This window comes from Nycticebus coucang, chromosome 12 (assembly GCF_027406575.1).
Source record: "Nycticebus coucang isolate mNycCou1 chromosome 12, mNycCou1.pri, whole genome shotgun sequence".
In the NCBI taxonomy this organism is placed as follows: Eukaryota; Metazoa; Chordata; class Mammalia; order Primates; family Lorisidae; genus Nycticebus; species Nycticebus coucang.
In genome coordinates, this window is record NC_069791.1 from 96,037,148 (window position 1) to 96,051,981 (window position 14,834).

At 38.8% G+C, this 14,834-nt stretch overlaps 1 protein-coding gene across 7 annotated transcripts in view; it reads left to right on the plus strand.

The window, feature by feature from the left end:
- LOC128562551 (uncharacterized) overlaps positions 1 to 14,834 on the plus strand; it is a 123,198-nt gene that overhangs the window by 21,139 nt on the left and 87,225 nt on the right. The window contains exons 2-5 of one of the 7 annotated variants that reach the window (XM_053557604.1): positions 6,417 to 6,541; positions 7,766 to 7,865; positions 8,722 to 8,864; positions 10,205 to 10,534. The exons of 2 other annotated variants lie outside the window; for them this stretch is intronic. The gene's annotated coding sequence lies outside the window, so the exon portion shown is untranslated. 4 more of the 7 variants (XM_053557603.1, XM_053557606.1, XR_008373458.1 and 1 more) reach the window with 4 other exon arrangements.

Here is a 14,834-nt window from a genome sequence, read left to right on the forward strand (position 1 = left end):
CTTCCCAACACATTCTATGAAGCAAATATCACTCTGATACCCAAACCAGGAAAAGACCCAACAAGAAAAGAAAATTATAGACCAATATCTCTAATGATGCAAAAATATTCAATAAAATCCTAGCAAACAGAATCCAACAACACATCAAACAAATTATACACCATGACCAGGTGGGTTTCATCCCAGGGTCCCAAGGATGGTTCAATGTACATAAATCCATAAATATAATACAACACATGAACAAATTAAAAAACAAAAACCATATGATTCTCTCAATTGATGCAGAAAAAGATTTTGACAATATCCAGCATCCTTTCTTGATCAGAACGCTTAAGAAAATAGGTATAGAAGGAACATTTCTTAAACTGATAGAAGCCATCTACAGCAAACCCACAGCCAATATCATAGTGAATGGAGTAAAATTGAAAACATTTCCACTCAGATCAGGAACCAGGCAAAGATACCCACTGTCTCCACTGCTTTTTAACATTGTAATGGAAGTCTTAGCCACCCCAATCAGGCAAGAGAAGACAATCAAGGGAATCCAAATAGGACCAGAGGAGATCAAACTGTCACTCTTCTCAGACGATATGATTATATATCTGGAAAACCCCAGGGAATCAACTACAAAACTCCTAGAAGTGATCAAGGAATATAGTAACGTCTCAGGATACAAAATTAACACTCATAAATTTGTAGCCTTTATATACACCAACAATATTCAAGCTGAAAAAACAGTCAAGGCCTCTATTCCGTTCACTGTAGTGCCAAAGAAGATGAAACATCTGGGAGTGTATCTAACTAAGGACATGAAAGATCTCTTAAAGAGAACTTTGAAACTCTGAGAAAAGAAATAGCTGAAGATGTTAACAAATGGAAAAATATACCATGCTCATGGCTGGGAAGAATCAACATGATTAAAATGTCTATACTACCTAAAGCAATTTACAGATTTAACGCGATCCCTATTAAAGCACCTATGTCATATTTTAAAGACCTTGAAAAATTAGTACTTTGTTTTATATGGAAACAGAAAAAACCTCAAATAGCCAAGACATTATTTATTCTTCTTTCAGCCATGTTAGGTAGCTGTCAGTGTACAGTCCTTTGCTTCCTTGATTAAATTTGTCACTAGTACTGCATTATACTTTTTTTTTTTTTGAGACAGAGTCTCACTTTGTTGCTCTTGCTAGAGTGCTATGGAGTCACAGCTCATAGCAACCTCAGACTCTTGGGCTTAAGTGATTAAGTAATTCTCTTGCTTTAGCCTCCCAGGTAGCTGGGACTACAGGCTCCCGCCACAATGCCCCACTATTTTTTTTTGTTGCAGTTGTCATTATCGTTCAGGTCCAGGCTGGGTTCGAACCTGCCTGCTTCCATGTGGCCAGCACCCTAACCACTGAGCTATGGGTGCCACACCTGCATTGTACTTTTTGGATGCTATTGTAAATGTAATTGTTTTCTTAATTTCCTTTTTGGATTATTACTTGTAAGTGTATAGAAATGCAACTGATATTTGTCCAGACATGGTGGACATATACCTGTAATCCAAGCACCCTGGAAGATAAAGGATGGAGGATTGCTTGAGCCCAGATACTCGAAACCAGCTTGGGCAACATAATGAGACCCCACCTCTAATAAAGAAAAATGGAAAAAAAATAAAAAAAGAAACATAACTGATTTTTTTTTGGTGTGTATTGATTCTGTTTCCTGCAGCTATGGTGAATTTATTTATTAGCTCTAACAATTTTTATTTTGTGTGTAGAATTCTCAGGGTTAGGGTATGTAGTATAAGATCATGCCATCTACAAATAGAGGTAATTTTACTTCTTCCTTTTCAAGTCAGATGTCATTTCCCTCTCTTGCTTATCTAATTGATTTGGCCAGAACTTCCAATACTAAGTTGGATAGAACTGGTAAAAAATAGTCACCCTTGGCTTGTTTCTAATCTTTGGAGAAAATCCTAAAGTCTTTCACCATTGAGAATATTAGTTGTGGGTTTTTTATATGTGGCCTCATCATGTTGAAGAAGTTTCCTAGTTTAGTTTGTGTTTTAATCATGAAAAGGTATTGAATTTTGTCAAATACTTTTCTGCATCAATGGATAAAATCATGTGTATTTTTCTTTTCATTCTATTAATATGCTTTATTACATTGGTTAACTTTTTTGTGTTGAAAGAGGAACAAATCCAACTTGGCTGTGGTCTATAATCCTTTCAATATGTTTCTGCATTTCATTTGCCAGTATTTTGTTGAGATTTTTACCTCAATATTCATAAGGGATATTACTCTATAGTGTCTGTCTGGCTTTAGTGTCGGGTTAATGCCAGGTTCACAGATTGAGTTAGAAAGCTTTTCCTCCTCCTTGAGTTTTTGGAAGAGTTTTAAAAGAATTGGTGTTAATTAATCTTTAGGGGTTTGTTGGAATTTATCAATGAAACCAGCTGGTCCAGGTCTTTTCTTTGTTGAGAGGTTTGGATTGCTAATCTGATCTTCTTACTAGCTATAAATCTATCAGGATTTCTATGTCTTTGTGATTCATTTTTGCTAGATTATGTGTTTTATTTAAGTTATTTAATATTTTGACTTTCAATTATTGATAGTACTCTCTTGTAATCCTTCTTATTTCTCTAAAATTTCTAGGGATAGCCTATCTTGCACTTCTAATTTTAGTAATTTTAATCTTTCTTTTTTCTTTAATCAATCTAGCTGAAGGTTTATAGATTTTTGTTTGTCTTTTCAAAGAAATCTTTTGATTTTGTTTTTCTACTTTTTATCCATTATTTTATTTATATAAGCTCTAATATTTATTTCCTTATTCTGCTAGATATTGGTTTAGTTTGCTGTACTTATTGATTTGCGATCTTCTTTTTAATGTATATGATAAAGACTAAAGGTTTGTGTCCCTCCAAAATTTCTATGTTGTAATCCTAACCCCCAATGTAATGATATTATAAGGTAGGGGATTGGGGAGATGATTATGTCATAAGGGTGAAGCCCTCATGAATGTTATTAGTGCTCTCATAAGAAAGATCCCAGAGAGTTTTCTTCTTCCTTTTACTATGTAAGGACACAACAGGAAGAGAGACATCTATGAACCAGGAAGTGGGTTGTTGCCACTGAAATTGTTGGTTACCTGGTCTTAGAATTCCAAGCTTAAATTTATGTTGTTTCTTGGTGAATAAATACCAGTTTATGGTATTTTATTATAGCAGTTTGAACAGACTAAGACGTGTGTAGTTTTCCATATCAGCACCGAATTTGCTACAATCTGTAAGTTTTGACATGTTGTGCTTTTTCCCTCATTTATCTCAAGATAATTTCGAATTTCCATTGTTATTTTGACCTGTTAGTTGGTTAAGAGTATGCTGTTTAATTTTTCACATATTTTTGATTTTTTTAGTTTTTCTTTTATTATTAATTTCTAGTTTCATTTTATGTCATTTGTATAATTTAAATATTTTAAAATTTATTACTACTTCTTTTGTGGCATAATATATAATCCATCCTGGAGAATGTTCCATGTGCACTTGAGAAAAATGTGTATTCTCTTGTGATTGTGTAGAGTGTTCTGCATATGTCTGCTAGGTCCATTTGATTTCTAGTATTTTCAAGTCTGTTTTCTCATTGGTTTTATGTGTGGTTTTTCTAGCCATTATTGGATGTACTTTATTGAAGTCTCTGTTACTATTTTTTTTTTTTTTGTAGAGACAGAGTCTCACCATACTGCCCTCGGGTAGAGTGCTGCGGCGTCACACGGCTCACAGCAACCTCTAACTCTTGGGCTTACGCGATTCTCTTGCCTCAGCCTCCCGAGTAGCTGGGACTACAGGCGCCCTCCACAATGCCCAGCTATTTTTTGTTGTTGTTGCAGTGTGGCCGGGGCTGGTTTGAACTCACCACCCTCGGCATATGGGGCCCGCGCCCTACTCACTGAGCCACAGGCGCCGCCCAGGTCTCTGTTACTATTGAATTGTGTGTTTCTCTCTTCAATTCTGTTAATGTTTGCTTCATATATTTTTGGGCTCAGATAGTTGTTGCTTGTACGTATATGATTGTTACATCTTCTTTTTTTATGGTGAAAAGTTATATTTAGAATTAGCCAGCTGGACTTGTTTTAGATGTTCACAATTTTGGGGGGCAATATCCAAAGCATGGTAAATAGGAGGCAATGGAACATATGCTTTCTTCTATCATTTGTCAAAAATAGAAGACAAATATAACCATATAATCAAAAAAAAAAACAATTTTCTTAAATTCTAGCTAAATCCTGTTTCCACTGAAGGCTTGATCCTGAGGCCTGTTTCCCTCTTGGTACTTCCAGAGATTTAAAAATATGTCAGCACCAACTCAACAGTGATATGATTAGAATAATTGGAAGTGAATCAAAAAAGGAATGTGATGCAATGATTTTAAAATGATTTTCTTAAAGTCATTTTATGTTCAACAAGAGGAATTCCTTAGGGGATCAAATGAATAGCCTGTGAAGCAAGAATTAAATTCAAATATTAGCCCATTTACTGACTAGCTGAGTGACTTTGAACAAGTTACTGTGTCTCCTTGAGCACAAGGTTCTCTTACGTAAAATGAGCTACAAAAAATGTCAGCTTCACACAAAAACATGTACATAAATATAGATGGTAGCTTTACTCATAATATCCCCAAACTGGAAACAATGCAGTTGTCCTTCAGTGGGTGACTGGCTAAACAAAAGCTGAGATACATCCACAATGTGGAATACTGTTCAGCAGTAAAAAGGATCAAACTATTGGATTATCACAACAACCTGGATAAATTTCTGGAGAATTATGCTGTGGAAAAAGTCTCCCAAATTACATACTATATTATTCCATTTACATAATATTCTTGAAACAATAAAATGGTAAGAATGAAGAACAGATCTCCAGCAGGGGTGGGAAACCCGTGGACTTGGGGCTGCCCGGGGCCCTCCAAATCCCCAAGTGCAGCTCCTTGACTGAATCCAAATTTCACAGAGCAAATAACTTTTTAAAACAGATTTGTACTGTAAAATTTGGATTCAGCCAAAATGCTACACTCAAGGATTCAGAAGGCCACATGTAGCTCCAAGGCTGCAGGTTCCTTACCCCGAAAGTATTATGGATGGAGAAAGAGGTAAAAAGGGGAAGAAAAGAGAGGTGGATGCAATTATAAAATGGCAACATCAGAGATTCTCCTGATGATGGGACTTTCTGTATCTCGATTATTATGTGAATACCCAGACCTAGAGCTGAATCATAAAATGGTATACAACTAGATAAACTCAACACACATACACACGAATGCACACACACACGCAAAACAGGAAGTGGGAGTAAGATTAGTAGGTAGTATTAATTTCAGTATCCTTGTTGTGATATTGAACTATACTTTCCCAAGATGTTACCATTTTGGAAAAATAAGTAAAGTGTAAATGGTGTCAGTCTGTATTATTTTTTATAACTGCATGCAAATCTATAATTATCTTAAAATGAAAACTTTACTTAAAATAATACCAACCTCATAGGCTTTCTGGGAGGATCAAATAAGATAGTATCTTGGGGATTGGGGAGAAGATTCATTCAGTTTGTTGACTCTTCTTTTTTTTTTTTTTTAGTTAATTTTAAATCATAGCCGTGTACATTAATGTGATCATGGGGCACCATACATTGGTTTTATAAACAGTTTGACACATTTTCATCACAGTGGTTAACATAGCCTTCCTGGCATTTTCTTAGTTATTGTGTTAAGACATTTATATTCTACATTTACTGAGTTTCACATGTACCCTTGTAAGATGCACTGCAGGCATAATCCCACCTATCACCCTCCCTCTGCCCATCCTCCCCTTCCTCTCCCCATTCCCCAAATTCTTAGGTTATAACTGGGTTATAGCTTTCATATGAAAGCCAAAAATTAGTTTCGTAGTAGGGCTGAGTACATTGGGTACTTTTTCTTCCATTCTTGAGATACTTTACTAAGAAGAATATGTTCCAGCTCCATCCATGTAAACATGAACGAGGTAAAGTCTCCATCTTTCTTTAAGGCTGCATAATATTCCTCTCCCAAGTCATCAGGTGTTGACTCTTCTTATCTGCCTAGGCACTGAAAATGCTGAGCTTATAGCAGTGAATAAAATAAAGTTCATGTTATAATAGAAATTTTATTCTAGCTGATTGCCACACAAAAAAGTGAGTTGCTATTTTTTAAAATGTCATTAAAATTGGTTTAATAGCATTCACTAATTGAGCGGTAGCATTCATTGAGTGCTTACATGTAATTAAAATAGATTCAAAATGATTGTAAAACTTGCTCAGTAGAGCCAGAGACAGAATTCACACTCAGATGTAAACCTGAGGTTCTGGCTCATAATTTCTAAACTCACTGCCTTTAACAAAGGGGCTCTGTTCTCTTTGCAGAGTGACTCATAAAAGACAGAAGTGGAATGTGGGGACTTTTACAACACCCGGGACAAAGCAACTATTAATGTAGATGGCTACATCTGGATCAAGGGCAGGAATGATGACATCATTAATGCCTCTGGGTAGGGGTGGCTGACCCTGGGTGGGCTCTTGTCACCCTTGAATGCCTTGTAGGATCTTTCTTGCCCAGAGATTCCTTTGTGTGTTGGTGATGGGACCCTCAGACTAATTCTGAAGAGAGCCATGTCTGTAGTGTCCCAATCCCAGGTATCTGTGGACCTCCCCAAACCCCTGTATCCAGAAGAATGAAATCTAAGAGGTCTGGAAGAGGAACCATAATAAGACATAATGCAATCTAAAGATGAGGGAATAGGATTGGGAAGTGAGACTGGTTTGATCCCTAAAGTCAGGGGAGCTTGCATTTTGTTTGTGGCACAAGATGTCATAGGAGAAGCATACCTCTTGGTATCTAACCTTCATGTAGCACTTCCTATGTGAGAACTCCTCTTAGTGCCTCATATAAACTGACCTCTCAACACTAGAATGGAGATATAATTATTATCCTTATTTTACTGATGAGGAAACAAGATCACTGACCAATGAAGAAATTTGCCTAAAGTCTTAAAGACAGGCTAGAGTAGAATCCAGACTTGAACCGGGGTGCCCTGCTCTGAGCCCTTGTCCTTAACTCCTATGTGACTCAAAAAAGAAAAAAAGACACATTACACCAGAGTAACAATTTTTCTTGGATATTTTGGAGAAATTGAGGTGATTTTCTAAATTGCTAAACATGCTATATATGCCAGAAATTTACTGAGAGTAGATTTTAAGTGTCTTTACTTCAGAAAAGGGTAATTGTGTGAGATGATGGATATGTTAATTTGATTTACTGTAGTAATCTAATAATTTTGCTCTGGACATCAAAACATAACAATGCATGATGTGGACTGATAAAAAATACATTATACATCTGAAATATACAATAAAAGCCAAAAAATTAAAATAAAATAAAACAATGGTACAAAGGGGGAATAGACAGTTTGAGGCGTCTCAGAAATTTCACACTGTGGAAGCTGCCAGGAACTCTGGGAGGACCAAGCATTTGCTCTCCTCCCTTGGTGAGGGAGTGAGGCCAGAGGCCCTTGGGAAGTACCTGTGTATTTTTAGCACACATTGTTCACGTCTTCACATTTGGGGTGCATGACACAGGCAAGCCACTGGCCTCTGACTCCCTCGGACCTTCACCCTCTGTACCAAGGGAAGATGTGAACGTCCAAAGAGGGAGATTGAGGGCTGATTTAACCCTCGCCGGCCCTGGCGTCTGCTCAGAACAGTTAACCCTCCAGGTACCGCATCGGGCCGACAGAGGTGGAGAACGCGTTGGCGGAGCACCCAGCAGTGGCGGAGTCAGCAGGGGTGAGCAGCCCAGACCCGACGCGAGGGGAGGTGAGAACACGGAGATCATTGTGTCTGCACGTGGGCGCGGGGAAGACAGGCGCCGGAGACCTTCCCTCCAGGCCTTGCCCACAGAGCCCTGGACCTTTCCTGGGTGGAAAGCAGTTGGGGGGGGGGGGGTGCATGTGCATGTGCACTTGCATGGTATGGTCAGCAGGGGACGCTGTGGCACTGCCTGTGGCTTTGAGAATGATTATGGATGAAAATGATGACAGCCAAATCATTTAACTCTCATAAACCCGGTATTCTGGGAACTCTTATATACTCTCAGTACAGCTGAGGAGAGAAAATCGTATCGAGGTTAAGTACCTTGCCACATTACACAACTGGAATACGACACTCAATGTGGTGCAAGAGCAGCATGCGTTCAGTGTTTATTGAGCACCTTCTATGTGCCTTGTGCAACTACAAGGAGATATATAACTTAAAAATAATAAATTTTCAGTAATTATTAAATTCCCCTTGGGTTAAGAAAAGTATATATAATAATAGAAAAAATGATAATGATAATCATGTTAGGAATAATAAAAAACTTAAACTAGTTTGATGTTTTATATGTATAATCTCATGGAATTTTTACAGGAACTCTGAGAAAAAGGAATCTTTATTGTCCCCATTTCACGGAGAAGAAAAATGAGGCTAAGGGGAGGTGAAGTAATTTTTCAATTACTTGAAAGTACAGGCACAGAATGAAAATCGGAAGTATTAGCAGCTCATCCTTGCTTTCTCTATTTAGCCCACATATTCTTAACCACTATGGGGTACAAATGTCAGTTCACCTTTCCACTCATTCAGTGAACATTTACATTTTAAGCTTTCCCTGAGAGGGGCTGCTCCTCTTCTGCAGGTGGTGAAGGCATTTCTTGTCCTGAGCCCTCAATTTCTGTCTCATGATCGGGACTAGCTCACCGAAGAGCTGCAGCAGCACGTGAAGGTGACGACAGCCCCGTACAAGTACCCGAGGAAGGTGAGTGAAGGCATATGGATGGGGTAGGGTGTCTTTGAGAGGTTTATGGTGCTTGGCTGCCCCATATCTCATAGGGTGGCTGTGCAGGGGGAGCTTAGGCAGCCAGCAGCACTGACTTTGTCTTCTGTAGAAGCAGCGATATGGCTTAGGGATAGGACAGAGCAGCTGTCTGATTTGGATGGCAACCACTGTCCTGTATCTGAAACGCAAAAGGAATTATCGCTGGCATGTTAAGCTACAGAAAAAATTCAGACAGTACCAAACATACTTAAAAAATGATATTTATCTTATAACATGTAATATATTTTTATATTTTTTCTGCTTCATTTGTTCTAAATGCTATGTGCACCCTACAAAAATGTTCAGCAATAGGGAAATTACTAAATTACCCATTTAATTGAATATTATCCTGTCATTTAAAATGATGCAAATTTTTTTAAGATAAAAATACCTCAACAATGTATTATTACGAGAAGAACACAGGCTATGAAAAACTATGCATAGCATTATCCTGTTTAAAAGCAAAATTTGATATAGGCCAAAAAGTCAACATTTTCTCCTTTGTAATACTTTGCTGCATTGTCAGAATATTCAGCATCAATACACATAACAAAGGTCAGTATGTGGCTAACATTGATCAAGCATTTACTGCATGGCAGGCCCTGGGCCCCAAGCTCTGCACTGTGACTTAACCTAATCCTTTCCACAACTTGAGATATTATAGCCAACCCATTTTGCAGACAGGAAATGAGGCTCAGGGACTCACAGTATATTGCCTGAGGTTTCAGTCAATAAGAGGCAGAGCAGGAACTTAACCCATGAGTGGCTGACAGCTAAGTTCATGTCCTGATGGTTGGCTAGGCTGCCCCTTAGAAAGTAACATAGGTGGTGTGAGCTGGTCAAGATGGGCTAGAAATCACTGCAGGTAACAAATAGCCCCAAACAATGAAGACTTATAACAATGAAGGTCCCTTTCTTGCTGGGGCTCCGTGTCCCCGTTGGCTCTCATGGGACCCTCACTTCACATCCTCTCATGTTGGGACCAGGATAGAGGAGCAGCCACCATTCAGGACCCCGCCTGCCAGGACCCATAAGAGATGGAGGACAGAGTGGCCAGTTCCAATGGCTGAAAATATTTGTATATAGAGGTGACACACTCCCCTTCTACTCCCATCTCATGGGTAAAAGCAAGTCACATGGCTACATGCAACTTCAGTGGTCAGGAGAAAGACCTGAAATACTCAGTGGACCCCATTAAGGCCACCATGTGTGGGGGACTGTGGAGGGGTCGAGGAGAGATGGGGAACTGGCAGGAAATACCAGCAAGACTGGGACCCCATGAATTTGTTTTATCCTCAACCAGGTGGAGTTTGTCCCAGAGCTGCCCAAAACCATCACTGGCAAGATTAGACGGAGTGAACTGTGAAGAAAGGAGTTTGGTTTGATGTAATCACAAAAACCCAGAACCCAGTGTGTCCACTGTGCAAATTCCAGGTCTCCTCAGTTTCCCCACTATGATAGGAATGAGGATGGGGTCTCAAGAGGGTTGGATTGGAAGGGTATCAGGACTGCCAAGATTATAACAGTTTTGTTCTTTTCATTTAAATTCAATTAGTATCTGTCCTTCAAGTCCTCTGCGCCTTCAGAGTTGCCCAGGTGCACTCTCAGATTGGGGTTGCAGGTAATAAAATACTTATGTGACTCGCTGTGTGATACATTTGTCTGTGAATAAAGCTGTGTTAAATGCGCCCCTCTCCAAATCTGAGCTACCCCTGGGCCAGACTCTTCCTCCAGGCCTCAGAACCTTGGATTAGCTCCAAGATCTTGCAAGTGGCAGGTCCACAGCACAAGGTTTGGAATCTGGGAGACTTCCCATTCCATCAGAGCTCAGGTGGGGCAGGTCATGCCAGGCTCTGTTCTCCCTGGGTGCCCACTGAAGAGCCCTCTGGAATGCCAGGGCCAGGGGGAGGTTGTACATGCATTCCCATTGTACAGAAGGACAGCAGCCCACAGTCACACAACTGATTAGCAGCACATCTGGTGGGATTGACACTGGCTTTGTGGAGTGCTTTTGGAGCTGCAGGAATGACCTCTTCCCCTGTTTGAGGTCCCAGCTGTGCACTTCCCCTTACTTTCCCTGGCTCTGCTCAGTCTATATCCCCTTTAGGGGAATCCAGGGTCTCTCCCTCTCAGTTTTAGGCTAATCTGACTTCAATGTTCCTGTACCTGGCTCTCTGTATATGACCAGGAAACCCCAATTCTGGGGCCGTTTATGCAGGTGGCAGCATCTAAGTAGAATATAATACCATTGTTCCCTTATACATGTGCTTTTGCTTTGATTGTGGTTTATGGTTTCTTTATACTTATGGTAAAAGACATTGGTTTTCCACTTGCAGCAGTGTTAGAAAGTGTCATATGTCCAGTACAGTTATGTAATACTAAAGAGTTATGGAGCAGACATTAGTGATTTGAGGCCTGAATCAGTTTGGAAACAGTCTATGCAATCAGGCAGAAAAAGATCTTTAGGAAGTTCAGCTGAAGACAGGGCCCAGGAAAGGTGGTCGTCAATGGGGTTTTGTCATAGTCATCTGACACCCTCGATGCCTGCTAGGCAGATTGGTACTCCCGCACCTATCACTCCAGGTGCTGCCAAGCTCTCTGGGTATTGACCCCAAATCCTCAAGCATAGAAGCTGATGAACTTTGTCTCTCTCATTTTTTTAAATTAAATCATAGTTGTGTACATTAATGTGATCATGGGGCACCATACACTGGTTTTACAGACCATTTGACACATTTTCATCACACTGGTTAACATAGGCTTCCTGGCATTTTCTTAGTTATTGTGTTAAGACATTTATATTCTACATTTACTAAGTTTCACATGTACCCTTGTAAGATGCAACGCGAGTGTAATCCCACCAATCACCCTCCCTCTGCCCATCCTCCCCCTCCCTTCCCTCCCTCTCTCCCTTCCCCATATTCTTAGATTATAACTGGGTTATAGCTTTCATGTGAAAGCCATAAATTAGTTTCATAGTAGGGCTGAGTACATTGGACTTTTTCTTCCGTTCTTGAGATACTTTTCTAAGAAGAATATGTTACAGCTCCATCCATGTAAACATGAAAGAGGTAAAGTCTCCATCTTTCTTTAAGGCTGCATAATATTCCATGGTGTACATATACCACAATTTATTAATTCATTTGTGGATCGATGGGCACTTGGGCTTTTTCCATGACTTAGCAATTATGAATTGGGCTGCAATAAACATTCTGGTACAAAGATCTTTGTTATAATGTGATTTTTGGTCTTCTGGGTATATACCTAGTAGAGGAATTATAGGATTGAATGGCAGATCTATTTTTAGATCTCTAAGGGTTCTCCAAACATTCTTCCAAAAGGAATGCATTAATTTGCATTCCCACCAGCAGTGTAGAAGTATTCCCTTTTCTCCACATCCACACCGACATCTCTGTTCTTGGGATTTTGTGATATGGGCTAATCTTACTGGAGTTAGGTGGTATCTCAAAGTAGTTTTGATTTGCATTTCTCTGTTGATTAAAGATGATGAGCATTTTTTCATATGTCTGTAGGCCATGTGCCTGTCTTCTTCAGAGAAGTTTCTCTTCAAGTCCCTTGCCCAGCCTGCAATGGGATGACTTGTTCTTTTCTTATACGTTTGAGTTCTCTGTGGACTCTGGTTATTAAACCTTTGTCGGAGACATAACCTGCAAATATCTTCTACCACACTGAGGGCTGTCTGCTTGCTTTACTTACTGTGTTCTTGGCTGTGCAGAAGCTTTTTAGTTTGATCAGGTCCCAGTAGTGTATTTTTGAAGCTGCTTCAATTGCCCGGGGGGTCCTCCTCTTAAAATACTCACCTAGACCGATTTCTTCAAGGGTTTTCCCTGTACTCTCTTCTAGTATTTTTATAGTTTCATTTCCTAAGTTTAAATCTTTAATCCAGTGAGTCTATCTTTGTTAATGGTGAAAGGTGAGGGTCCAGTTTCAGTCTTCTACAGGTTGCCAGCCAGTTCACCCAGCACCATTTGTTAAATAAGGAATCTTTTCCCCACTGAATGTTTTTAATTGGCTTGTCAAAGATCAAATAACAGTAAGTAGCTGGATTCATCTCTTGGTTCTCTATTCTGTTCCAGACATCTACTTCTCTCTTTTTGTGCCAGTACCATGCTGTTTTGATCACTATCAATTTATAGTATAGTCTGAAGTCTGGTGGCATGAGTCCTCCTGCTTTGTTTTTATTTCTGAGTAATGTCTTGTCTATTTGAGGTTTTTTCTGATTCCAAAAATGAAATATTATTTTTTCAAGATCTTTAAAGTATGACAGAGGAACTTTAATAGGGATTGCATGGAAATTGTATATTGCATTGGGTAATATGGACATTTTAACAATGTTGATTCTTCCCAGCCATGAGCATGGTATGTTTTTCCATTCGTTCACATTTTCAGCTATTTCTTTTCTTAGAGTTTCATAGTTCTCTTTATAGAGATCTTTCACATCCTTTGTTAGATAAACTCCCAAATATTTCATCTTCTTTGGCACTACTGTGAATGGAATAGAGTCCTTAACTGTTTTTTCAGCTTGACTATTGTTGGTATATATAAAGGCTACCGATTTATGAATGTTAATTTTGTAACCTGAGACACTGATTTATTCCTTGATCATGTCTAAGAGTTTTGTAGTAGAATCCCTGGTGTTTTCCAGATATACTATCATATCATCTGTGAAGAGCAAAAGTTTGAACTCTTCTGACTCTATATGGATACCCTTGATCACCTTTTCTTCCCTAATTGTGATGGCTGAAACTTTCATTACAATGTTAAAGAGCAGTGGAGGCAATAAGTAACCTTGCCTGGTTCCTGATCTGAGTGGAAATGATTTCATTTTAAGTCCATTCAATACGATATTGACTGTAGGTTTGCTGTAGATGGCTTCTATCAGTTTAAGAAAAGTCACTTCTATACCAATTTTCTTAAGTGTTCTGATCATGAAGGGATGTTGGATGTTATCAAAAGCTTTTTCTGCATCAGTTGAGAGAATCATATGGTCTTTGTTTTTTAATTTATTTATGTGCTGAATTATATTTATGGATTTACGTATATTGAACCATGGGATAAAACCTTGAGACCCTGGGATAAAACCTTGAGACCCTAGGATAAAACCCACTTGGTCATGGTGCATAATTTGTTTGATGTGTTCCTGGATTCTGTTTATTAGGATCTTGTTGAATATTTTTGCATCAATATTCATTAGTGATATTGGTCTATAATTTTCTTTTCTTTTTGGGTCTTTTCCTCGTTTGGGGATCACGGTGATGTCTGCTTCATAGAATGTTTTGGGTAGTATTTCTTCTTTTTCTGTATTTTGGAACAGGGTGAGTAATATAGGTACTAGTTCCTCTTTAAATGTCTGGTAGAATTGTCATGTGAAGCCATCTGGTCCCGGGTTTTCTTTCTAGGGAGATTTTGTATAGTTGATGCTATTTCAGAACTTGATATAGGCCTGTTCAACATTTCCACTTGATTCTGGCTAAGTCTTGGAAGGTGGCGTGCTTCCAAGTATTGATCTATTTCCTTTGGATTTTCATATTTCTGAGAATAAAGTTTATTGTAATATTCATTAAGGCTTTTTTGAATTTCTGAGAAGTCTGTTGTGATTTCATCCTTACCATTTCTGATTGATGAAATTAGAGATTTTACTCTTTTTTTTTTTGCTGGTTAGGTTAGGCAAAGGTTTATCTGTTTTGTTGACCTTTTCAAAAAACCAACTTTTGGATTTATTGGTCTGTTGTATAATCCTTTTGTTTTCATTTTCATTTAATTCTGCTCTAATTTTGGTTATTTATTTTCTTCTGCTGGGTTTGGGATTGGAATGTTGTTCCTTTTCCAGTTGCTTGAGGTGTCCCATTAAGTTGTTAACTTCCTGTCTTTCTTTTCTCTTGAGGAAGGGTTGCAGTGCTATAAATTTCTCT